Below are 27,375 nucleotides of genomic sequence, written 5' to 3' on the forward strand. Positions count from 1 at the left end.
ACGGCATCCTCCGCCTCCCAGGTTCAAGTGATTCTCCTGCCTCAGCCTCCCGAGTAGCTGGGATTACAGGCATGCACCACCACACCCTTCTAATTTTATATTTTTAACAGAGACGGGCTTTCTCCATGTTGGTCAGGCTGGTCTTGAACTCCCGACCTCAGGTAATCTGCCCACCTCGGCCTCCCAAAGCGCTGGGATTGAAGGCGTGAGCCACTGCACCCGGCCTGATCTTTTTGTAATAAATTTCCTGGGTGTTCTTTGAGCTTCTCCTGTTTGGATGTCTAGATCTCTAACAAGGCCAGGGAAGTTTTCCTTGATTATTCCCTCAAATAAGTTTTCCAGACATTTAGATTTCTCCTCTCCCTCAGGAAAACTAATTATTCTTATGTTTAGTCATTTAACATAATCCTCAATTTCTTGGCAGCTTTGTTCATTATTTAAAATTCTTTTTTCTTTGTCTTGGTCGGATTAGGTTAATTTGACAGCCTTGTCTTCAAGCTCTGAAGTTCTTTCTTCTACTTGTTCTAGTCTATTGTTGGAACTTTCCAGTTAATTTTGTATTTCTCTAAGTGTGTCTTTCATTTCCAGAAGCTGTGATTTTTTTTTCTTTATGATCTCTATTTCTCTGGAGACTTTTTCAGCCATATGCTGTATTTTTCTTTTTTTTTCTTTAAGTTAATTTTCACCTTTCTCTGGTACCTAATTGAATAGCTTAATAATCAACCTTCTGAATTCTTTATCTGGCAATTTAGAGATTTCTGGTTGGTTTGGATCCATTGCTGAAGACCTAATGTAATCTTTGGGAGGTGATAAGGACCTTGTTTTGTAATATTACCAGAATTTACTTTTCTGGTTTCTTCTCATCTGGGTAGACTGTTTCAGTGGAAATATCTGAAACTCAATGGCTGCTTTTCAGATTATTTTGTCCCACGGGGTGATCCCTTGATATGGTGCTATCCCCCGTTGAAAAAATAATTCTAAAATTCTTATGAAACCAAAAAAGAGCCCTCATAGCCAAAGCAAGACTAAACAAAAAGAACAAATCTAGAGGCATCACATTACCTGAGTTCAAACTATACTACCAGCCTATAGTTACCAAAGCAGCATGGCACTGGTATAATAGTAGGCAAGTAGATCAATGGAACAGAATAGAAAACCAAAAAATAAAGCCAAATACCTATAGCCAACGGATCTTCAACAAGACATACAAAAACAAAAAGTGGGGAAAGGACACCCTATGTAATAAATGGTGCTGGGATAATTGGCAAGCCACATGTAGAAAAATGAAACTGGATCCTTATCTCTCACCTTGTTAAAAAATCAACTCAAGATGGATCAAAGACTTTTAAGACCCCAAACCACAAAAATTCTAGAAGATAACACCAAAAAGCTCTTCTGGACATTGGCTTAGGCAAAGAATTAATGACCAATAGCACAAAGGTACCTGCAACAACAACAAAAAAGATAAATAGCTGGGACTTAATTAAACTAAAAAGGGTCTGCACAGCAAGAGAAATAATCAGCAAGCAGACAACCAACAGAGTGGGATAAAATTTTCACAATCTGTGCATCCAACAAAGGACTAATATCCAGAATCTACAAGGAACTCAAACAAATCATCAAGAAAAAATTCAAATAATTCCATCACAACTGAGCTAAGGACGTGAATACACAGTTCTCAAAAGAAGATATACAAATGGCCAATGAATATATTAAAAAGTGCCCAAAATCACTAATTATCAGAGAAATACAAATCAAAACCACAGTGTGATACCACCTTACTCCTACAAGAATGGCCATAACTAAAAAATCAAAAAATAATAAATGTTGGTGTGGATATGGTGAAAAGGGAACACTTTTACACTGCTGGTGGAAATGTAAACTAGTACAACCATTATGGAAAACAGTATGGAGGTTCCTTAAAGAACTAAAAGTAGAGCTACGATTTGATCCAGCAATCCCGCTGCTGGGTATCTACCCAGAGGAAAAGAAGTCACTATATGAAAAAGATACCTGCACATGCATGTTTATACCAGCACAATCCACAATTGCAAAAATACGGAACCAGTCTAAGTAACCATCAACCAATAAGTGAATAAAGAAAATGGGGTATATATATATATATGTGTGTGTGTGTGTGTGTGTGTGTGTGTGTGTGTATACATGGTATAAAGGTGTGTGTATATATGTGTGTGTGTATATACATATCTCATGGAATACTACTCAGCCATAAAAAGGAACAAAATAATGGCATTCTCAGCTACCTGGGTGGAGTTGGAGACCATTATTCTATATGAAGTAACTCAAGAATAGAAAACCAAACATCATATGTTCTCACTTGTAAGCCGGAGCTAAGCTGTGAGGACACAAAAGCATAAGGATGATATAATGAACTCTGGGGACTCAGAGAGATGGGGGGGGGTAATGAGGGATAAAAGACCATACATTGGGTACAGTGTACACTTGTTCAGTTGATGGGTGCACCAGAATCTCAGATATCACCACTAAATAACTTATACATGTAACCAAACACCAGTTGTTCCCCCAAAACTATTGAAATAATAATAACAAAATGGAAATAAAAATAAACATAATTAAAAATGACAAATGAGATATTACCACTGATGTCACAGATATACAAATAACAATCAGAAAATATTATGAACACATCTATGCACACAAACTAGAAAATTTAGAGGAAATGGATAAATTCCTGGACACATACATCCTCCCAAGACTGAACCAGGAAGAAATTGAATCCCCAAACAGACCAATAACGAGTTCTGAAATTGAGGCAGTAATAAATAGCTTAGCAACAACAAGAAAAAAGCCCAGGATCAGATGGATTCACGCCCAAATTTTACCAGATGTACAAAGAACAGCAGGTACCACTCCTATTGAAACTATTCCAAAAAATTGAGGAAGAGGGACTCATTCTATGAGGCTAGCATCATCCTGATACCAAAACTTGGCAGAGATACAACAAAACCAGAAAACTTCAGGCCTATATCCTTGAACATCAATGGAAAAATCCTCAACAAAATACTAGCAAGCCTAATTGAGCAGCACATCAAAGCCTACTTGCCCATCACGATCAAGTAGGCTTTATCCCTGGGATGCAAGATTGGTTCAACATACACAAATCAATAAATGTGATTAATCACTTAAATAGAACTAAGAACAAAAAAAAACACATGATTGTCTCAATAGATGCAGAAAGGCTTTTGATGAAATTCAACACCCTTTCATATTAAAAACTCTCAATAAACTAGCTATTGAAAGAATATACCTCAAAATAATAAGAGCCATATATAACAAACCCATAGTCGACCTGATACTGAATGGGCAAAAGCTGGAAGTGTTCCCCTTGAAAAATCAGACAAGGATGCCCTCTCTCACCACTCCTATTCAACATAGTATCAGAAGTCCTGGCCAGAGCAATAAGGCAAGAGAAGAAATAAAGGAGATTCAAATAGGAAGAGAGGAAGTCAAACTATCCCTGTTTGCACACGACATGATCCTATATCTATAAAGTTCCATAGTCTAAGCCAAAAGGCTCATTAAGCTGATAAACAACTTCAGCAAAGTCTAGGATACAAAATCAATGTACAAAAGTCGTTAGCATTCCTATACACCAAAAACGGTCAAGCTGAGAGCCAAATCAGGAATGAACTCCCATTTACAATTGCCACAAAAAGAATACGTAGGAATACAGCTAACCAGGGAGGTGAAAGATTTCTACAATGAGAACTACAAAACACTGTTCAAAGAAATCAGAGATGACACAAAGAAGTGGAAAAACATTCCATGCTCATGGATATGAAAAATAAATATTGTTAAAATGGCCATACTTCCCAAAACAATTTATAGGTTCAATGCTATTTCTATCAACCTAGCAATTACTTTCCTCACAGAACTAGAAAAAACTATTTTAAAATTCAAATGGAATAAAAAATGAGCCCGAATAGCCACAACAATCCTAAGCAGAAAGAACAAAGCTGGAGGTATCACATTACCCAACTTCAAACTATATTACAGGGCTACAGTAACCGAAACAGCATACTACTTGTACAAAAACAGACTCATAGACCAATAGAACAGAATAGCGAGCCCATAAATAAGGCCATACACCTATAACCATCCAATCTTTGACAAAGATGACAAAAACAAGCAATGGGAAAAAGACTCCCTATTCAATAAATGGTGCTGGGTTAAGTGGCTAGCCATATGCAGAAGACTAACTGGATCCCACTCTTACACCATACACAAAAATAAACTCAAGATGGAGTAAAGACTTAAATGTAAAACCCAAAAGTATAAAAACACTGGAAGACAGCCTAGGCAATACCATTTTGGACATAGGAATGGGCAAATATTTCATGACAAAGATGCAAGAACCAACTGCAACAAAAGCAAAAATTGACAAATAGGATGTAATTAAACTAAAGAGTTTCTGCACAGCAAAAGAAACTATCAACAAAGTAAGCAGATGACCTATAGAATGGGTAAAAATATTTGTAAGCTGCATCTGACAAAGGTCTAATATCCAGCATCTATAAGGAACTTTAACAAATTTACAAGAAAAAAAAAAAACAAGCAATCCCATTAAAAAGTGGGCAAAAGACAAGAAAAGACATTTTTCAAAAGAAAACATACATGCAGCCAACAAGAATATGCAAAAAAGCTCAACATCATTGATCATTAGAGAAATGCAAATTAAAACCACAATGAGATACTATCTCACAGCACTCAGAATGTCTATTATTAAAAAGTCAAAAAGTAACAGATGCTGGTGAGGTTGTGGAGAAAAAGGAATGCTTATACACTGTTGGTTGGAGGTAAATTAATTCAACAATTGTGGAAAGTAGTGTTGTGATTCCTCAAATAGCTGAAAACAGAACTACCATTAGATTCAGCAATCCCATTACTTGGTGTATACTTAAAGGAATATAAATTGTTCTATCATAAAGACACATGCACATGTATGTTCATTGTAGCACTATTCACAATGGCAAAGACATGAAATCAACCTAAATGACCATCAATGGTAGACTGCATGAAGAAAATGTGATACATGTAAAGCATGGAATACTATGCAGCTATAAAAAAGAACAAGATTATCATCCAGGAATATGGATAGAGCTGGAGGTCATTATCCTTAGCAAACTAATGAAGAACAACAACAACAAAAAAACAAATACCACATGTTCTCACTTATGAGTGGGAGCTAAATGATGAGAACATATGGACATGTAGAGGGGAACAATAGATACTGGGGCCTACTTAAGAGTGGAGGTTGGGACAAGGGAGAGGATCAGAAAAAATAACTAACGGGTACTAGGCTTAATACCTGAGTGACAAAATAATCTGTACAACAAACCCCCATGAGACGAGTTTTCCTCTATAACAAACCTGCACATGTACCTGTGAACTTAAAATAAAAGTTTAAAATATAAGAAAAGTAACAAAAATATTTAGTTGTCCAGAAACACTAAAGGAATCTCAGTAATTGAACAGGAATATTTTTTCTGCGACATTTTATTTTGCCTTTCTCAGATCAACAGTGATATATGGAAAATATTAGTTTACTTGGTTTAAACTAATATTTAAATCTAAGATGATTCAAAGCAATCTATGTACCGATGAAAAGCAAACAGTATGTCTTACAATCTTAGGCTAATGTCCACAGCAGGAAAGAACAATTAGTAAAATCATGAATTATCCCTCTGTTTTTACTTTCACTTAAACGTCTGTCTTTTGGTTTGTATACAGCCATGTTTCATGGCTTGAGAAAATCAGGAATTTCCATATAAATGTGTTAACTGAGTTTGGATTCCAGTGTAAAATGCAAAACCTGTGTAAGTCAAACATTGATTTGGATAAATGAAATGCAAATGCACTTAAACAATAGTAGTCTTTAATGAAGAAACAATATATGAGACAAAAAGAAAGAAGTTAGCTCTTTTGTTAGAGGTCTAGACAAAGGATCATTTGTGAATTTGATATTTTTCTTCCATTTATTAACATTATCTGGTATAAGCATGGGACATACAACAGAAATTATATAAATGCTTGAACACATGAATTAATGCATGAATGAACAAATACTCTCATGAGTTTTATTTTACTGTGTGAATAAATTTTCATAAAATATCATGTGTGTCATATCTGGATGATCTGATCACTAAAAAGGTTACCTGTAGAGTCAAGAAAATCTTGCATAACTGGTAATTTAAAAGTAAGAAATACTAATAGAATAATATGGTCATAAGCCATAAATGTCAGCCACTGATTACAAGAGAGCACATATGAGAACCGGCATAAATCAGGGTAAACTTATTCTCATTCCTGTATTGTGATCACAAGGCAAAAGTCTGCTTTAGGTGCCCTAGTGATCTAGTTAGAACTAAATATTTCTTTTATTGTTTGTTGTTTACTTTTTGAATCTCATAAGATTGAATCCATGGGAATATTAAAACTTAACTGTGAATATTTATTTTTATAATAGCATCAACACTCTAAGAACTGTACTTTCTTGTATCGTTATTTCAATTATGTTATTGAAGTATGGTTACTGAATACATAATTGCAATCTGCAATATCATTCTAATGTTTTCATGTTTAGAAAATCTCTCCTTTTCTGTTTCTGTTCAAATTATGATAAGAAAATCTAGCTTTCTTTTCCTATTCACATAAGTGTAAATACCCTCAACCTGAAAAGAGAAGATATAAAGTCTCTCTCACATTCAGGAACTTTGTCCTTGCTAAATACTCCTGAATCGAGTGGGTCATTAGAAAAGACATTACTCTTTGTCTAGTTTCTAAAAAATGGGGACAAAACTTACCCACCTTGTGGGAACTATATATAGCAACAAATCATTCACTATATGAGGCTATAGCTAGCATTCTTTAGTTTACGAAATGAAGAGTAAAGCCCCTTGTAAGTATTTCTGCATACTCTGCTCAAAAGAGCATTGTATTAAGTGAACAAATCCTCTCTCATGTGTTTATGAGCATTAATGTCTAGATCGCAGGAATGATTTAAAGAGAATGCCAAGTTAAAGAAATTGTTCTACTAATGACAACGTCTAGTAGTGCCATGGCAGACTGACAGGAGATATAATTCAATACATAATTTGTTTCCCCCTGAAATCATATCACTCACACTGCTTTTGAAGTGATCACTGTGGCCACAATTTCCTGAATTCTTCACTAAGACATTAAAAAGCAAGAAAGGAAAATTATCAACCAATTATCTTATATCTTCTTTCCTTCAATTATCTTATATCTTCTTTCCTTCTCCTTCAAACCCTCTGGAACTTTTACTGGGAGAAAAAGGAAGTATTCATGTGGATATTTACCTAAAGAGGATATACGCATGTATGTGGGGAATGTCTGTAAAGTGTTTAACCATAACATTCATTTACATAGACATTTATTAAAAAATGTTTATTGAGTATCTACTACATGTTAGACACTCTATTTGATACTGGAGATGTAATGTCAAATAACACAAACAGTTTTGCCTATCATAGTGCTTCTAGTCTAGTAAAAAAGATGATTATACATGAAATATTCATACAAATAAATGTGAAATTGTTACTGTGAGAAGTGTTTAGAAGGAAGACAATGTGGTGCTTAGAGAGTTCAAATAGTATGAATACTAGACCAGAGGCAAAGGAAAGTGCTTTCCTTTATTCTATACTTCAAATGTCCTACCATTCTTTCATCTTTCCTTCTGTTCTCTATGCTTCTTTGACAGACTGTCTTAACTTAGGGCTCATATAGGCACCTCTTATGCAATAATAAATACATAAATACATGGATCAACAATTTAAAAAATAATTAAAATACAACTTTTAACCACTACCTTGTGTTAAACTACTGTTAATATATTGCCTAGATTGTATGGCATCATAGATAACATGTATCCTAAAAGTCCTACTTACAAAGAACACAAAAACAAACAAATAGAAACCTGGTTACAGGGTTATTAGCTGGTTTGGGAGTCATAAGATTAGATTAGTTTTGTACCTCTATAAGATGGGCATCTATATTAAAAAGAAAAGCCAAGAGAAAGAATGTTATATTTTGACTAAAGTCCTAAAATTTCTTAATTTTTATTCTGATTTTTCTTGCCATGTTAGTTAATATTATGATGCCCTCAAATTTTCTAGAATTATTTTTAAAATATGTTTTTATAAACAAATATCCACGCCATGAGAAAAAGCCACTAGATGAAATTCTCCATTTTTAAGAGTAGATGGTGATGGCAGTGATTAACTTTTATATCATTGTTCATGTTTTCCATGTCTTTGAGCAGGAGCCTCTTCTGTGAAAACTCAAAATAATAAAACCTGTAGTTAAGGACCCAGGGCCAAATTATTTACTGGACTGTACAAGTAGTATCAGATTATGCTTATTTTCATAAAATTTTAAGTGATTTGCATTATACTAAAGGCATTTTAAAACAAGACTCCATCAAGTAAAAAATAGGAAAATATGAAACTGTAGATATTGAAGGATCAGTACTATCCTTTTTTCTAATGTATACGTAAATTATAGAAATACATTTACCAAAATATGGACTGAATTTTTCTTTATGGGTGAGACTACAGGTATTTTTTTCTCCATTATTGAAATTTTTCCATGGTTTTCTTTTTTTATGATATTAAATGTTTTATTTTCTAATATACATTTTTAAGTTGTTGATTAATATTGACAGATTTTCAAAGCCATTATAGTTTTGAAGTTTTTCCCCTTCTACCCGTATACAACTTTCCAAATTAGGAGATATAACTTTTAGAGGAAAGCATTTCAAACACTTAAACACACACGTTAAAAAAAAATTGTAAGGTTTTAAGTGTAAACATGCATTTGATCTATATGTCCTATGTTTTCACAATCTTTTAAATTGCCTCCAGAAGTCTTTTTTTAAAATTATTATTATACTTTAAGTTCTAGGGTACATGTGCGCAACGTGCAGGTTTGTTACATATGTATACATGTGCCATGTTGGTTTGCTGCACCCATTAACTCGTCATTTACATTAGGTATATCTCCTAATGACATCCCTCCCCCCTCCCCCAACCCCACGACAGGCCCTGGTGTGTGATGTTCCCCACCCTGTGTCCAAGTGTTCTCGTCGTTCAATTCCCACCTATGAGTGAGAACATGCGGTGTTTGGTTTTTCTGTCCTTGTGATAGTTTGCTCAGAATGATGGTTTCCAGCTTCATCAATGTCCCTACAAAGGACATGAACTCATCCTTTTTTATGGCTGCATAGTATTCCATGGTGTGTATGTGCCACATTTTCTTAATCCAGTCTATCATTGATAGGCATTTGGGTTGGTTCCAAGTCTTTGCTACTGTGAATAGTGCCGCAATAAACATACATGTGCATGTTTCTTTATAGCAGCAATAAAAAGACCAAATACCTAAGCATATACTTAATAATAAAAGTATAAGACCTGTATGGATAAAACTTTTTTTTTTTTGAGATGGAGTCTCACTCTTGTTGCCCAGGCTGGAGTGCAATGGCATAATCTCGGCTCACTGCAACCTCCGCCTCCTGGGTTCAAGTGATTCTCCTGTTTCAGCCTCCTGAGTATTTGGGATTACAGGCGACCACCACCACACCTGGCTAATTTTTGTATTTTTAGTAGAGATGGGGTTTCACCATATTGATCAGGCTGGTCTCAAACTCCTGACCTCAGGTGATCTGCCCACCTCAGCCTCCCAAAGTGGTGGGATTACAGGTGTAAGCCACTGCATCTAGCGGATAAAACTTTTAAACACCAGAAATCTAAGAGAATAACTTAACAGATGGGGAAAGACATACCATTTTCATGGACAATCAAAATCAAAATCAAATAGTGTAAATTTTCTCTCAACTAATAACATTCCCATGATTGCAATAAAAATATAATAGATTTGTAATATTTGTTTTAGCTAGATGAACTGATTGTAAATTTCATATGAAAATAAATAGAGAATGAAACTGAAAAAGACAATGAGAAGATACTAGTCTTATCAGATATTAAAATATATTATAAGACTTTAATAACAAAACCTATATGGTACGGAGGCATTAATAAACAATCCAACAAAGCAAAAATGAATCTAGGCATTGACTAGACATCAGAATTTAGTACACTGTAAGTGTGAAGGAGAGTAGGAATAATTAACTAGTGTTGTGACAACCAGGAAGCAATTTAGAAAAAATTAATATTGGATCTATGCCTTAAAGAAATGATTTTCACTGTGGTTCAGACCAGTGCATCAGCATCAACCATGGAACTTGTTAGTAATGAAATTTGTTGGGCCCCTCTCCAGACTTAGTGAATTAGAACCTCTAGGGCACACCCCAGCAATCTGTTTTAAAAAGTTCTCTAGGTGATTTGAATGCATGCTCAAGTTTTAGACTGCCTGCCTTACTCTATACACCAGAGTAATTCAAAATGAATCAAATATTTACCTATAAAGAATTGAAGCCATATAACTACTAGAAGAAAATAGGAGAGAAATCTTTTATAACATTGGAGTAGGAAAGTTCTTTCCAACTATGACTCAAAATACAGCAACCATAAAAATTACTAATAAAATTTTACCACATTGGAAACAAAACAAAACACTTCTAAATTGACAAATCACCCTGAGAAAAGACATGAGGAAACTGTAATAAAACATTTGCAACTCATATTGTATTAACCAGAATCCCAGGAAGAAACAGATGGCACAGGAAATCAGATTAATTAAAGGACAGTTTAATAAAGGGACTATTTGGAAAGGTGTGGACAGATTAAATAAAGGAACCACAATAATGTAATACCCCAGAGCTAGAAATATTAAGGCTTTTGACGCCCCTTGGCTTAAAAAAAATGAGGAGAGGGAATGGTTACTGGAACCTGGGAGGAAAGAATTTTATGGAGAAGACCACTTTAGTCAAGGGGGGCAGTCATTGCAAGGCAACCTGGTAAAGAAGGAGCTGGAGGAATAAATACTTCAATCTTACTCTCCTCCCTCCCTCTTGTCTCCTGATATTACTTCCTATTGACCAAACTCAATCAGAAGCCAGAGGCCAAGGAAGCCCATTGATAATTATATGGGTCAGCATTCTGAGGGCAGAGAGCAAAGATGGAGATTACATCTAAAGCACCAAACAAAAGATATCCAGGATAAATATTACAAAGGGCTAATTTTCCTTAATATATAAAGATATCTTCAAAATCTTGAAGTAAAGGACCAACAACTTATTTTTTAAAATGGGCAAATTAGATGAACAGTTACTGAAAAGGAAACTCAAATGGATCTTATACATATAAAAAGACTTCACTCATAATAAGAGAAATGTGACTATAATCACACTAAGGTACCATTTTTGTCTACCATTTTGGTAAAGATATGAAAGCGTGATAATATATTCTATTGGCAAGACTGCGAGGAAAATGGCTGGTGAAAAAGCAGTATGGCAATTACAAATGCATATATCATTTGACTCAGCTATATCACTTCTGGTAGTCTATCCTATAGAATATATTTCCACTGGTACAAACTGATGTATTCACACAACTTTTATTGCAGTATAAATTGCAATAGAAAAGAACTGGAAACCAGACAAATGCCTACTAAGAGAGCCTGGTTAAATAAATCTATCGTACATCTATACAATGGAATGCTATGGAACTTTACAAAAGAAGAATAGTTATCTCTGTACTGATCTGAATAGCTCTCCAAGATATGCTAAGTGAACAAAACAATGCACAAAAGAGTGTGTATAATATGTTTGCTTTTCTGTATGAAAAGAGAGGAAATTAGAATATATGTACATATTTGTTTACATTTATATAAATAAATTCTACACAAGCAACCATAAAATTGATTGCTGTTTAGGGGGTCAGAGGTTGGGAACTGAGTGGTTGGAGAAGATAAGTCAGAAAATTTTTTTCTCTATTTAAATTAGTACTCATTCAGAAATTTTTCAGTGTTTTGCTTTTAATAATGGAATAAATAAAAGTATGTTTTAAAAGCAATCTGGCAGACACCACCTTAACTATGTAAACCAAGGTTAACATTACTAGTAATAATATATATCAACATCATGTAATCCCTAATAAGATGCACTATGAAGGGCAGGTCACTTCTGTGGTTTTCTTGCCAAAAATGAGTGGCCTCAATGTAATCATGAGAAAGCATCAAACTCATTGAAGGGACATTCTACAAAATAACTGACTAGCATTATTCAAGTGTGTCAAGGTCATATAAAACAAAGAAAGACTGGGTGTCTCTAAACAGAGTTGAAGAGACTAAGGAGAGAGAAGTACAATGTGGGATTCTGAATTAGATCCTAGACCAGGAAGATTATATTAGTGGGAAAACTGTTGAAATTCACATAAGATCTAGAGTTTAGTTAATATTGTTCCTTTGCTATTTTCCTGATTTTGATAATGTACTATGGTTACATAAGGTATGAGAACTAGGAGAATCTGAGTCAAAGTAATATGAGAACTCACTGTACTATTTTTGCAACTTTTTTGTAGGTCAAATTATATCAAACTTAAAAAGTTATTTTAAAATAAACATTTGTTGCGAACCTCTCAGGTCCCCAGTCCTTTGCTGGGATGTGTGGGAATACAGACAAACATCATTATTCTTGATATTCGGGATATGACAAAAATCCATGAAACAATGGACAAGTCTAGGTCAAGTTCTTCTGTCATACACTCTTGTAGGAAGATGTTTCTCTCTTTTGTAACACATCTCACTGCGCAACTATATACCCAATTTGGGTGGTTATTTTTTAAATGTTTGCTTTCCTTCTAGACTCTAAGTGTAATAGGAGCAGGAAAAATATTCTGTACATATTGTACATGATTTATGTCATAAAGTATAGATAGGACATTTATGTGGAAGAGCAATTATACTAATTTTGCACAGTTCCAAAAGGCAGAACCAAAACTAATGGTGGAGATTACAGGGTGGGGGAAATTTCAGCTCAATGTAATGCATTTAGTTTCTAACAATTGGGTCAATAAATAATTAAATGGATTGTTCCAGTGAGGTGGTTCACACCTAAAAAACAATCCCTCAAAATTGGAAGCATTCCAGAAGACTAAGATGAGATAGAAGGAGCATCTTCAGACGGGAAAGCAGACTAGAGGTCAGCTAAGATTATATGATATTCCAGTGTAAGATTCTGTATCCTTTTCAGCATATCATATTTTAAATTTCCTTAAGCTTCCTTCATATTTGAAGAATCAAAGGAGCTTTTTTTGGCCATCCTTTAACTCTGTGATCTCAGTATGTCATATGTCAAGGTTACCCTTTGAAGCCCATTTTCTAATAAATAACATTTAGCTCACAGAAGATTATCTGTTTCAGTTCTGCCTCTCATTCAGCCTTGGCAGATCCCTATGTAGATTATCCTCATCAATTTGACAGTTCATTCCCAAGAATGCCAACAGCAAATATTAGTCTAGAAGAAATTCTGGAGACCATCTATTTAATGACAGATGCTCTCTCTAGCTCCATGCTGACATAAATTTTAAAGGTCCTTTGGTATGGAAACCTGTCAAAGGTTTTGTTTTTGTTTTTGTTTTTGTTTTTGTTTTAGAAACAGTCTCCCTATGTGTCCCAGGCAGGTCTTGAACTCTTGGGCCCAACTGATCCTCCTGCCTTAGCCTTCCAAGTAGCTGGATTTCTAGTAGTGCAACACAAGTGCCTGGCTTTTGTCAAAAGTTTTTGAAGGTCTAAATGAGTTATAACCACTTCAGCCCACAGAAAATGCTCAAAAAAACAAACAAACAAACAACAACAACAAAAAAAAAAACAAAAAAAAACCCTCTAGCTGATTTAGTCAGTCGTAATTTTTCTTTACAGAAATCATGATTATTTTTACCTTTTAGGTTATGTTTTCTTAAGCATTTGATGATCTTTGTTAATCTACCACCTCACTCACCATGAAAGAACAAGAATTATTGGTCTATAGTTCTCATTATTTTATCTTTATGGAATGTAGTTAACGTGGTGATCATTTGTAACAAAATGCAACACTTCTTGGTCATTTGTCCCACATTTCAACTTTTACTTCCAGACTCTTCAGGAGATGCTCTCCGGCCATTATGATTCTCCTATACTTAGTAAATTGATTAACTCTTGACCAGTGATTTCAAATGGAACTTTCCGTGATGATGTAAATGTTCTATAAACCTGTGCTGTACAGGATGTTACCCACTAGGCACATGTGGCTATTGTGGACTTGAAATGTGGCAAGTATAATTAAGGAACAGATTTTTAGAATTTTCATTTTATTTTACTAAATTCAAATTTGTATGTAAATAGCCACATGTGGCTAGTGGCTACTATATTGGACAGAACAGATATAGACCATTCTACACATTTAAAATAATTCACACAATACCTCTGACATTTGATTTACTAAACCTTTTGAGACAAGTGCTATTCTTAACATTTTTTCTCAGTAAAAACCAATGAAAATAATTCATGTAGTCTGTTATCTAATTTAAAAAAATATCAGAATAGTTTTTGTTTCTGTTTCCTCATTTTCCACTTTGGGTTATAGTGTACTAAGCTCCGAGTTTGGAAGCATGTGATCAGCATCTGAGAAATCGTTCAGTGATCTTGATCTTTTCACTTACTTGATTTATTTAATCAGAACCTATTGAATCACAGTAATCGAGTAGTTCTAATGTTTTCTTTTTCTTTTCCCAATCAACTGTCCATTCAATATTCATTAGCCTTTACTGTGAGCTAGGTACTCTGGGATGTAATAGGAATAAGGTAATGGAGTAGAGAAGAACTAACATATATTGAGCATCTACCATATGCCATATTTTCCTATATATAGGATATCTATAAAATAGGACTTCTGTTTTAATTTTCAACACTGCCCTGCATAGTCTTACTACCTCTATTTTTACAAACAAGGAAATCAAGGGCAAGAAATGTTAAGAGACTGCACAGGGCCATGGGACTAAGCAACAGAACCAGGATTCAAAACCAGGTCTTTGAACTAGAAGTTCAATCTTCTTTCTACTAAACCACAGCTGACTCCTGAATAATTAAAAAAAAACACACAATAATACCTAGCATAGTTTGAGTATTCATGTGCCAGGATGTATGCTGGGTACTTTATATACATTACCATTTAATCCTCACAATATCCTCAAAACTCATTTAATCCTCACAACATCCTCAAAACTCATAGGAATGAGTTTTACAGATAAGAAACTACAAAACACAGGTTAAATAACTTTAAGTTAGCAGGGTCAAATGCTTTAGCGAGGTCAAAAAGGATTTAAATAGTCAGCTCTTCCACCACGTTCAAAGCACTATATTAGGTTGGGACAGAGTAGGCAGATCACTGTCTTCAAAAGTCTTTTCCTCTTCCATTCTCTTCAGTATTCCTTCCCTCCCCTGTTCACTTTCTATATGCAGTCAGGCAGTGGAGGTATGTTCTGAGAATGCACCATTAGGCACTTCTGTTATTATGAGAACATCATAGAGTGTACTTACACAAACCTAGATGATATAGCCTACTACATACCTAGGTTATATGGTATAGCCTATTGTTCCTAGGCTACACACATGTACAGTATGTAACTGTACTGAACACTGTAGGCAACCAACACAATGGTATTTGTGTATCTAAACATATTGTTTATATTGTGTTATAATCTTATGGAACCAGCATCATATATGCCATCTGTCATTGACAGGAATGTCCTTATGTGGCAAATTACTATAATTTATCAAAGTATATTCAATCTGAAAATCAAGTTAATGATACACAATTTTCATTTATTGCAAATTTGATTCCTGTTACAAATTGTATTCCAATTATATTGGAGTAGGCAGAGCCAGGGTGGAATGTGCTTAAAATTAAGACTGGACTCAAAGTTAACAGCAGAGCAGCTGCTTCTAGTTTATAAGCTCCTGATTCAATTTTTTCCACCTTGTTTCATGACTTAGCTATTCTACCTTGTCTCACACATTTCAGATTTTGACTTTTTTATAACATTCAAAAATGTTATATATATTTTCAAGATGCATATAGTTAATTTCCTTATTCTCCTTATTTTAATTTCTCTTCTTTGCTTCAGGAGACATTAAGTACAATCTAAGTGGAAAGATGAGAACTGCTGCTGGCCAAGATTATAAAAATCGTTTAACAAGAGAAAAATGTGTCATTTGATAAAAAACCTCAACCTGAAAAACGTAAGTGAAAAACAGCTGAATGTAATGTGTGTGTGTGTGTATATACGTGTGTGACAGAGTATATACACATACTCATACACACAGACATATATATATATATATATATATTCATTTCCCTCCTGGAACCAAATATTGAGAAAAATTCATCTAAGTGAATGCCCATGGAAATACTGCTTTCCTCTCTTTCTTTTTGGTAGTCCATTTCTGATTCAGTCTAAGGAGGAACCAGAGGATTATCTAAAGTCTAGAGCAATTCAAGATGCCTACTCCAAGAGACGTGAGGCAGTTCCCAGATTAACCTAGTATTTCAGTTTTATTTTGAGAGGAACTGGGGATTCAGTATGGATCAAAATTTCTGGGAGCATTCCAGACTACCTCAGAGCAGACTCAAATCCAACTTGCCTGTGGGGTGTGGATGGGTAGGAGTCAGATTTTTCTGAGTGTTAGTCACCAGTCCCTCTCCTTTAACTCTGAAAGCAAAACCTGAATGCAATCTGCAAAATCATACTCAAATTATTTCAAAGGTCCTTATCTCTCAGAAAGAGCATACATCTATGGGTTTGGCTAGTGCTCACAGTCAAATCACAGCTCTTTATATTTGTTTTCTCACCTCTAAAAAAGAAGAAAAAATTGGAATGTGAGCCATCTCTGTCTTGCAGGACTGTTTTAACTACTTAAAGTTAAAGTGCTTCAAATATCAAAATTGTAATACAAACTAGTAGATTATTATAGGGAAAGATGCAAATTCTTTTTAGCATGAAGCACTAAAACAATGTGTACATTTTTCTGGATTTTTTTGTACATTTGAAACATATACCTCTTAAAGCAAGTTTTTTTAAATAAAAAAATTTTAACTGGACACATAATAATTACACATATTTATGGAGTACACAGTGATATTGTTATACATATAATGTATATTAATCAGATCAGGGTAATTAGCATATCCATCATATCAAACATTTATCATTTCTTTGTATTGAAAATTTTTGATATCCTCTTTTATCTATTTGAAACTATATATTGTTGTTAACTATAGTCATCCTACAGTGGTACAGAACACTGGAAATTAATCCTTCTATCTAGCTGTAATTTTGTATCCTTTAACAAATATTTCCCTATCCTCTTCTTTCCCCTACCCTTCCCAATCCCTAATAACCATAATTCTTCTCTCTACTTTTATGAGGTCACCTTATTCTGCTCCCAAATATAAGTGAGAACATGCACTATTTATATTTCTATTCCTGGCTTATTTCATTAACATAATGTTCTCCAGTTCCATCCATGTTGCCAGGAATGACAGGATTTCATTCTATTTTATGGCTGAATAGTATTCCATTGTGTATACATACCACATTTTCTTTATCCATTCATCTGTTGTTTGACACCTTGGTTGTTTCTATATCGTAGCTACCGTGAATAGTGCTTCAGTAAACATGGTGGTGCAGATACCTCTTTGATATCCTTTGATTTCTTTTCCTTGCATGGTAGTAGAATTGCTAAATCATATGTTAGTTCTATTTTTAGTTTTTTGAGGAACTTCCATACTGTTTCTCCATAGTGGCTGTACTAATTTACATTTCCACCAACAGTGTGTAAGAATATCTTTTCTCCACCTCCTCACCAGCATTTGTTATTTTTTTTGTCTTGTTGATAATATGCATCTTAACCAGGGTGAGAGGATACCTCATTGTGGTTTTGATATCAATTTCCCTGATGATTAGTGATGTTGAGCATTTTTTCATGTATTTGTTGGCCATTTGTATGTCTTCTTTTCAAAAATATCTGTTTAGACCAACTGCCCATTTTTAAATTGGATTGCTTGTTTTTTGTTGAGATGCTTGAGTTCCTTGTGCATTTTGGATATTAATCTCTTGTTAGATGAATACTTTGCAAATATTTCTCCTATTCTTCATGTTGTTTTTATTCTATTGATTGTTTCCTTTGCTGTGCAGAAGGTTTTCAGTTTGATCCCATTTGTTTATTTTTGCTTTTGTTGCATATGCTTTTGAGGTCGTAATCATAAAGTCTTTTCCCAGATCAATGTCTTGAAGGATTTCCCTTATTTTTTTAACTAGTATTTTTATAGTTTCGGGTTCTATATTTAGGTCTCTCTTCCATTTTGAGTTGATTTTTGTATAGGTTGAGAGGTGAGGATCTACTTTCATTCTTGTGTATATGAATATCCAGTTTCCCCAACACCTTCATTGAAGAGACTGTCCTTTCCCCAGTGTTCACGGTGCCTTTGTCAAAAATCAGTTGGTGGTAGATATATGGATTAATTTCTGGGCTCTCTTTTCTATACCATTGGCCTATGTATCTGTGTTTATACTTGTACTATGCTCTTCTGGTTACTAAGGCTTTGTAGTATATTTTGAATTTGGTAGTATGATACCTGAAAGCTCTGTTCTTTTTGCTCAGAACTGCTTTGGCTACTTGGGGTCTTTTGTGCCACCATACAAATTATAAGATATAAAAAAATTATGTGAAGAATGTCATGAGTATTTTGTTTTTTGTTTAGTTTTCCTTTTTTAAAAGAAGTTTTGTGGCACACAGGAGTATATATTTATGGAGTACAATCGATATTTTGATACAGGCACACAATGCATAATAATCACAACAGAATAAATCAGGTTATCCATCACCTCAATTATTGATCCTTTCTCTGTGATAAACAATCCAATTATATCTTTTTGTTATTTAACAATATCCAATAAGTTATTGTTGACTGTAGCCATCCTGCTATGCTATCAAATACTAGATCTTATTCATTCTATCTAAGTATATTTTTAAATTCATTGGTCATCTCCTCTTTCCCCACCCCACTACCTTTCCCAGGCTCCAGTAACCGTCATTCTGCTCTCTATCATCATGAGTTCAGCTATTTTAATTTTTAGCTTTCACAAATAAGTGAGAACATGTGAAGTTTGTCTTTCTGTTCCTGGCTTATTTCACTTAATGCCCTTCAGTTCCATCTATATTGTTGCAAATGACAGTATCTCATTCTTTTTATGGCTGAATAGTTTTCCATTGAGTATAGGTGCCACATTTAATTTCTCCATTCATCTGCTGATGGACACTTAGGTTGCTTCCAAACCTATGAAGTTTCCACCGAAAAGTCTGCTACTTTTAGGATCTCTTATTTTTCCTTGACCTTTAGGGGCTTGACCAATATGTTTCTTGGGATAGCCTTATTTTGAGTTAAATCTTCTTGGTATGCTATGGTCTTCTTGTACTTGAATATTGATATCTTTCTCTAGGTTTGGGAATTTCTTTGTTATTATCCTTTTGAATAAACTTTCTACCCCTATCTCTCTCTCTACCTCCTCTTTAAGGCTAGTAACTCTTAGATTTGTCCTTTTGAGACTATTTTCTAGATGTGTAGGTGTGCTTCATTCTTTTCTATTCATTTTTTATCTCCTCTGACTACATATTTTCAAATAGTCTGTATTCAAGCTCAATTCTTTTTTTGCTGAATCAATTCTGAAGTTAAGAGACTCTGATACATTCTTCAGTGTGTCAATTGCATTTTTCAGATCCAGAATGTCTGCTTGATTCTTTTAAATTATTTCGATCACTTTGTTCATCTTATCTGATAGGAATATGAATTCCATCTCTGTGTTATTTTGAATTTCTTTGTGTTTCCTCAACATGGATATTTTGAATTTTCTGTCTGAAAGGTGATGTATTTCTAACTTCCCATAATTGGTCACTGGTGCCTTATGTAGTTCATCTGGTGAAGTCTTGTTTACCTGAATGGTCTCTGCATGTGTATGATTGTTGGTGTCTGGGTTTTGAAAAGTTAGGTATTTATTGCAATATTCACAGTCTGGGCTTGTTTGTACCCATCCTTTTTGGCAAGATTTTCCAGGTATTTGAAGGGACTTAGATGTTTTGATCTAAGCCTTTGGTCACTGCACCTATATCTGCATTAGGGGTCAGCCCAAGCCCATAACATTGTGGATCTTGCAGCCCCATAGTGGTACCACCTTGTTGGTCTTGGGTAAAATCCAGGAGATTTCCCTGGATTACCAGACAGACACTCTTTTCTCTCTCCTCTTACATTTCCCTCAGTCTCTCTCTGTGTGTGGAACTGCCTGGAGCTAGGGGACAGGTGACACAAGCACCCCTGTGGCCACCATCACTGGTAATCTGCAGGGTCAGACCTGAAGCCAGCACTGTATTTCACTCAAGGCTCATGGTGACCACCGCCTGGCAAGTGCGTATTTTCACTCAGGGACCTACGGCTCTACAATTAGCAGGTGGCGAAGCCAGCCAGCTTGTGTCCTTACCTTCAGGGCAGTGAGTTCTCCCTGGCCCCTGTGGGTCCAGAGATGCCATCCAATAGCCAGGGCCTGAGGTAGGGAATCTTAGGAATCTACCTGGTGATCTATTCTACTGTAGCTGATCTGCCACCCAAGCCACAAGACAAAGTCCTTCCTACACTCCCTCACTTTTCCTCAAGCAAAGCAGTCTCTCCCTATGGCTATCACTACCCCAGGCCTGTGGCAAGTACTGCCTGGCTACCACTGATGTTCCCTCAAGTCTTAAGGGCTCTTCAGTCAGCTTTTAGTAAATGCTATCAGGCCTGAGTCTTTCCCTTTATGGTAATGGGCTCCCTTCTGGTCCAGGGCAGGACCAGAAATTCTATCCAGGAGCCAAGGTCTTGAATCGTGGATGCCAGGAGCCCACTTGGTGCTCTACCCCCTTGTGGCCAAAGTGGTACCTAAGCTGCAAGACGAAGTCCCCTTTACTCTTCCCTCTCCTCTCCTCAAGCAGGAATCTCTTCTCATGACCATCACAGCTGGGAATGTGCTGGGTCACACCTGAAGCTAGCCTAGTTCTGGGTCTCACCCAAGGCCCACGGCGAGTACCACCTGGTTACCACTGCTGGTTAAAAGGATTCTTTAGTTAGCAGGTGATATATTCTGCCAGGACTGGGTCCTTTCCTTCAAGGCAGCAGTTTCACTTCTGGCCCTGGGCATGCTTGGAAATTGTCATCCCAGAGCTGGGGCTTGAAATGGGGGCCCCTCAGGACTCTGCCTGGTGCCCTAATCTACTGAAGCTGAGCTGGTATCCAAGTTGCAAGACAAAGTCCTCTTTACTCTACCCTGTCCTCTCCACTCTACCCTGTCCTCTCCTCAAGCAGAAGGAAGGAGTCTCTCCCAGACCTGTGCACTGAGCTGCCTGGTGTTGGGGAAGGGGTGATGCAAGCACTCCCTTGGCTGCCCCAGCTGTTGTCTCACTAGGACACGTGCACCCCAAGTCTAAAGGCTCCAAGCCCAGCCTAGCACCAGGATTTGACCAGGAATTTCAGTCCTTTTGGCCTAGACTGCCTTTCAAGTTTATTTAGGCCCCCCAGAGCACTTTGGCGCATGGTGGTATGGCTTGCTGGAACTCAGGCTTTTACGTGGCTGGGATGGACAATTCGCCTCTGTCTAGGGCTGGTCTAAATGCTCCCTCTGTGGACACAGTGGTGCTTTCTGCTGTGACAGTGCAATACTAAATTTCAATAGGAAGTCCCACAGTCACTGTGGTCTCTTTCCCCTAAGTACACAGATTTTCTTTCTTCAGCATATGGTAGCTGCTGCAGGAATCCTGGATGGGTGGTGTAGGTTATTCAAGACTGTCCTTCTTACCCTCTTTAGTGCCTCTTTCCTTAATATGATGTTAAAACCAGGTAGTGTGATTGTTCACCTGATTTCTGGGTGTTATGAAGGTGCTTTTTGTGTTTGTGGATAGTTGTTCAATTTGGTGTTCTGGTGTGTATCTATTCAGCCATCTTGCTCCACCTTTTTCTGTCACATGTAGTTTGATATAGATTGCTTTGATTATATAGATTGTCTTGGGTAATATGGTCATTTTAACAATAGTAAGTTTTCTCATCCATGGGCATGGGCTATTTTTCCATTTGTTTGTATCCTCTTCAGTTTCTTTCATCAGCGTTTTGTAGTTTTGATTTATTCCTAAATATTTTTTGTAGCTATTGTAAATGGGACTGAATTGATTTCTTTTTCAGATAGTTCATTGTTTGTGTACAGAAACATTAATAATTTTTTGAGTTTTGATTTTGGATACTGCTACTTTACTGTATAATTTTACTCATTCTAACATTTTTTGGTGGATTCTTTAGGTTTCTCTCTATATAGAAGACCATGTCATCTGCAAATAGGGACTTTCCAATTTGGATGCCCTTTATTTATTTTTTTCTCTTGCCTAAAATTGCTCTGGTTAGAACTTCCAGTATTATGTGGAGTAAGAGTGGTGAGAGTGGGCATCCTTACCTTGTTCTAGTTCTTAGAGAAAAATATTTCAGTTTTTCCCCATTCTGAGCAGTGTGTTTATCACATATAACTTTTATTGTGTTGAGGTACTTTCCTTCTATAACCAACTTATTGAGAGTTTTTGTCACAAAAGGACGTTGATCTTTATCAAATGCCTTTTCTGCAGCTATTGAGATGATCATATGGTTTTTGTCCTTAATTCTGTTAATGTAATATATCACATTTATTGATTTCCATATCTTGAACCATCCTCACACTCCTGGGATAAATTCCATTTGATCATGGTGTACTACCTTTTTGATATGTTGTTGGTTTTCATTTGTTAGTATTTTCTTGAGGACTTTTGCATCTATGTTCATCAGAAATATTGGCCTGTAGTTTTGTTGTTATTGTTGTTGTGTCCTTGTCTGGTTTGGTATCAGAGTTATGCTGGCCTTGTTAAATCAGTTAGGAAGAGTTCTTGCCTTTTAAAAAATGTTTGGGGAATAGTTTGAGAAGAATTTTCATTAATTTCTCTTTAATGTTTTTTTTAAGTTCTAAACCTTTTAAATTCTCCTAGAAGCCTCTCATCCCTCCTCTATAATTGTAAAAAGGAAACAAATTAGCACAGAAGTCAAAAAGTTTCTAATTGTTCATCTAAAAATTACTATGATTCTGTGAAAGTTATCGGGTACATTTTTAGCATATTCTACCATTTATTAGCTCTTTGCAAATAAATTTTTACCTTCCTTGCATGCAAAGAAATGCTGTACATAAAAAGATAATTGGCCATAGCATACAAATGAAAATTCAAAAAATATATTTTAGCTGGGTGGAAATATGTTACCCTGTTTCTTTTTACTTTTCATGAAAATAATTAACTGCTAACTTTCAAGCTAATATGGGGTTTAAGGGTCCTTTTAGATACGTATGAGTGAGGAGAGATGTGCAGACATGCGGGGACTTAAAAAAGTTGGGAAGAGGTGTGTGGTGTGTATGTGTGTTAAGTTATGGTAAGAAGTAAAAATAGTTAAACCTATAAAAGGAAATCTCTAGATAAAAATAATTGTAATATCAATTAGCTACAACCGTTTTATGCAGAGATAGGTTTCTCAAAAATGTTTGCACCTGGGCACAGTGGCTTCTATCTGTAGTCCCAGCTACTTGGGAGGCTGAGGTGAGAGGATCACTTTAGCCCAGGTGTCTGAGGCTATAGTGAGCTGTGATTGCACCACTGCACTCCAGTCTGGGCAACAGAGCAAGACTTCATCTCTCTAAAAAAAAATTGCATACCCAAAACTATACTTTTGAAAAAAGAGATCTAAAATATTTGCAAAAAATATCTTCATTACTTTTCTATGTGGATTGCAAATTTCTTAACAATCAGGATACATTCATCTTGATATTTCTTCATACTTGTATGAGTGCTATGCACCTTGTGAATGCTCAATTAATATTATTGAATGTTGATAAAGAGCAATAGTATCTAGTAAACAGTGCTTCTTTTCCCTTCTCACTTCTAGTTCTCATACTGAACTAAAGACAAAGCATTATCTACATTGATATGTGGCTGCCAAATTGGCCACAATATTCTTGGATTTTGTATTTCAGTGAATAAAGTAAATTTTTGATCACAGAATTAGCTCACCCATACAGAAGTATAATTTAGCCATTAAAGTGATCAACTGATACTAAATTCTTTCATGCTGCAGATTTTTAGTTATATATGCCAAACACAGGAACTGTGAAGTTTTGTTTGTTAAATTTGCTGGAATGTTCTCTTAAAATTTTCTTCTACCCCTGGTTATTTTATTTTTGTTTTAAGAGATGGGTTTCTCACTATGTTGCCATAGCAACAGTCAAACTCCTGGGCTCAATTGATCCTCCTACCTCATCCTCCCCGGTAGCTGAGACTACAGGTATGTGCCACTGTGCCAGGCTATCCCTGGTTCTATGAGCATGACTCCCAAAAAACTTGTTGTAGAGAAAGTCCGTGTTTGAAGCAGACAAAATTTTGATGCGGCAATATGGTTGTATCAAAAAGTCTACATCCATGTTCCAGCATTGTAACGTGGTGAATTCTGAGTATGTGTGGAACAGTTTTGGGCTTCCCCACAGTTAAAGACTTAAACATAATCACATAAGATTTCCTAACAGCTACGTGGCATCCCAAAAGGTAGCTACTTTGTGAATCTACTATTTTAAAACCTCCCCTCTCAGATAAAAATTCTCTGTGAAATTTATGCTAATATCCACTTGAATAATATATGGAGTTTTCAGAATCAGGCATACCAAGACATCTGTAACACAATACTATGAATACAACTTGGCAAGATTTGATATTCAATTGGTATTCATTGCTCTAATATGGATATTTCACAATTGGAGCGAGACAACTGCTATCAATACAGCATGGTCAGAACGGCTAATGGGAGCATTCAATAAGTAAATGCACAGAAAAAGAAACTTCTTGTCTCTTCTTTAATCATTTCTTTGCTAGTTAGTTCTAATTTATTCCAATACCAATCTATTACTAAATTGAAAAATGATTGCCAAGCTCCTTTTTAGAAATATAAAAGCTTAAAAGTTTGAGCATTAATTCATGCTTAAACATATTCTTTTATAATGTACTTTCTCAGTCTGTACAGTTATTGCAGTTTGATATTTAATAAAATTATTTCAAAGAGTATTTATTTGAATTTATGGTTATAACACAGCTACATTTGACCCATACTGCCTACATTTGTTATAATAAGCTAAGGACAAAATAATGTAGGCTATAGGATACAAACAATTTGAAAAACTAGAAATAAAAATCAGTATATCAAAAACGTTTTTCCTCTAATAAAATTAGAAAGTTTTATTCTAATAAATAATGTCCTTATCCAATAGGATCTATCCTGTTTGAATAAGATAACGTCAGTCATCTGACATAAAAATAAAATAGCAATAGTAATAATGCTAGAATCTCATGATTATCTACAGATGGTTAATCCACACACTTTGGCATCTAACTCAGCTAGATAAAGGCTATGGTCCTATTTTTCAAGGAACTCAATCTCACTTTCTTTTTTCCCACTAATAGGCAAAATAACTGTGTTAAGATTAATCACTGGCAAATGTGCTATCAACAAACTATCAACATCGAAGGCAGAATATCTTAGATAATACCCACTAAAAGATATACTAGATGTTAAAACAAATATTCTTCTACTTAATAAAATAGGACTTATTCAGCTAGCAGTTTTACTTGTGCTGTCACCAGACCTGTCAATCATTCAAAAGATAAGGAAATTCACAGTTCTATAAAATAACGAGGCCAATTCTTATAAGGTAAACAAAAAATTACCCTCACTATGTTATTATCACAGTCCTATTGTGACTATGGTAAAGAGTTGATGCAAATAGTGTTATAACAAAAAAGGATGAGTTCATGTCCTTTGCAGGGACATGGATGAAACTGGAAACCATCATTCTCAGCAAACTACAGCAAGGACAGAAAACCAAACACCGCATGTTCTCACTCATAGGTGGGAATTGAACAATGAGAACACTTGGACACAGGATGGGGAACATCAGACACCCTGGGGCCTGTCGTGGTGTGGGGGGAGAGGGGAGGGATAGCATTAGGAGATATACCTAATGTAAATGATGAGTTAATGGGTGCAGCACACCAGCATGGCACATCTATACATATGTAACAAACCTGCATGTTGTGCACAAGTACCCTAGAACTTAAAGTATAATAATAATAATAATAATAAACGATACCCATTATTTATGCAATTGTGTAATATCATGCATTCTAGAAGGCAATACTTCTACACACATAATATTTAAATCATTCTGACATTATTTTCTCAAAGTTTCATTTCATTTTAAATTGACACATAATTGTGCACATTTATTGGATACATTTTGATATTTTGATACATGTATACACTGTATATGATCAAATCAGGGTACTTAGCTTATCCATCACCTCAAACAATTATCATTTCTTTTTTTCCTTGTTCCCACACTACACAGATGTAACAATGATCATTTCTTTGTGATGAGAACATTCAAAATCCTCTTTTCTAGCTACAGTTGACCCTTGAACAACGTGGGGGTTAGGAGCACTGACACCATGTGCAATAGAAAATTCGTGTATAACTTTTGATTCCTCAAAAACTTAACTACTAATAGCCTACTGTTGACTAGAAGCCTTACTGATAACATAAACAGTTGATTAACACATATTCCATGTTATATGTATTATATACTGTATTCTTACAGTAAACTAAGCTAGAGAAAAAATGTTATTAAGAACATCATAAGGAAGATAAAATGTATTTACTATTCATTAAGTGGAAATGGATCATCATAAAGGTCTTCATCCTTGTTGTCTTCATGTTGAGTAGGCTGAGGAGGAGGAGGAAGAGAAGAGGTTGGTCTTGCTGTCTCAGAGATGGCAGAGGTGGAAGAAAATCTGTGTAAAAGTGGACATGCACAGTTCAAACCTGCATTGTTCAAGGTTCAACTGTATATTTACTATAAATACTTAACAGTGTAATCCACTGAAACCTAATCTGTCTCAGTAAAAGAGACCATTACTCACCCAAGTTATACAAGACAGAAACATAGACTTGATCCTTGAGTATTCTCTCTTCCTCACTTGGTGTATCAGTTATCACATCCCATCTGTTAGCTCTTCATATTTCTTAAATCCATCAATTGTCTCCATCTCTACTGCTACTGTCATAGTTCAACCACCCTTCATCTTTTACCTTGTCTGTTACCATAGCCTTTTAGGTGGACTATAAGTTTCTATTTTTGCCCCGTCTCAACTTTCACCATTCATTCTCCATGGTGGATCCAGCATGACCTTTCCAAA

General features: G+C 35.4%; 1 long non-coding RNA gene across 1 annotated transcript in view; it reads right to left on the bottom strand.

The window, feature by feature from the left end:
• Window positions 1-27,375, bottom strand: part of LOC134757916 (uncharacterized) — a 106,861-nt gene that overhangs the window by 22,010 nt on the left and 57,476 nt on the right. Inside the window, exon 3 of the long non-coding RNA XR_010132518.1 lies at window positions 26,839-26,970. This is a non-coding gene — a long non-coding RNA (uncharacterized lncRNA). The remainder of the gene's footprint in view (window positions 1-26,838; window positions 26,971-27,375) is intronic.

Source organism: Gorilla gorilla, chromosome X, assembly GCF_029281585.2.
Source record: "Gorilla gorilla gorilla isolate KB3781 chromosome X, NHGRI_mGorGor1-v2.1_pri, whole genome shotgun sequence".
Taxonomy (NCBI): domain Eukaryota; kingdom Metazoa; phylum Chordata; class Mammalia; order Primates; family Hominidae; genus Gorilla; species Gorilla gorilla.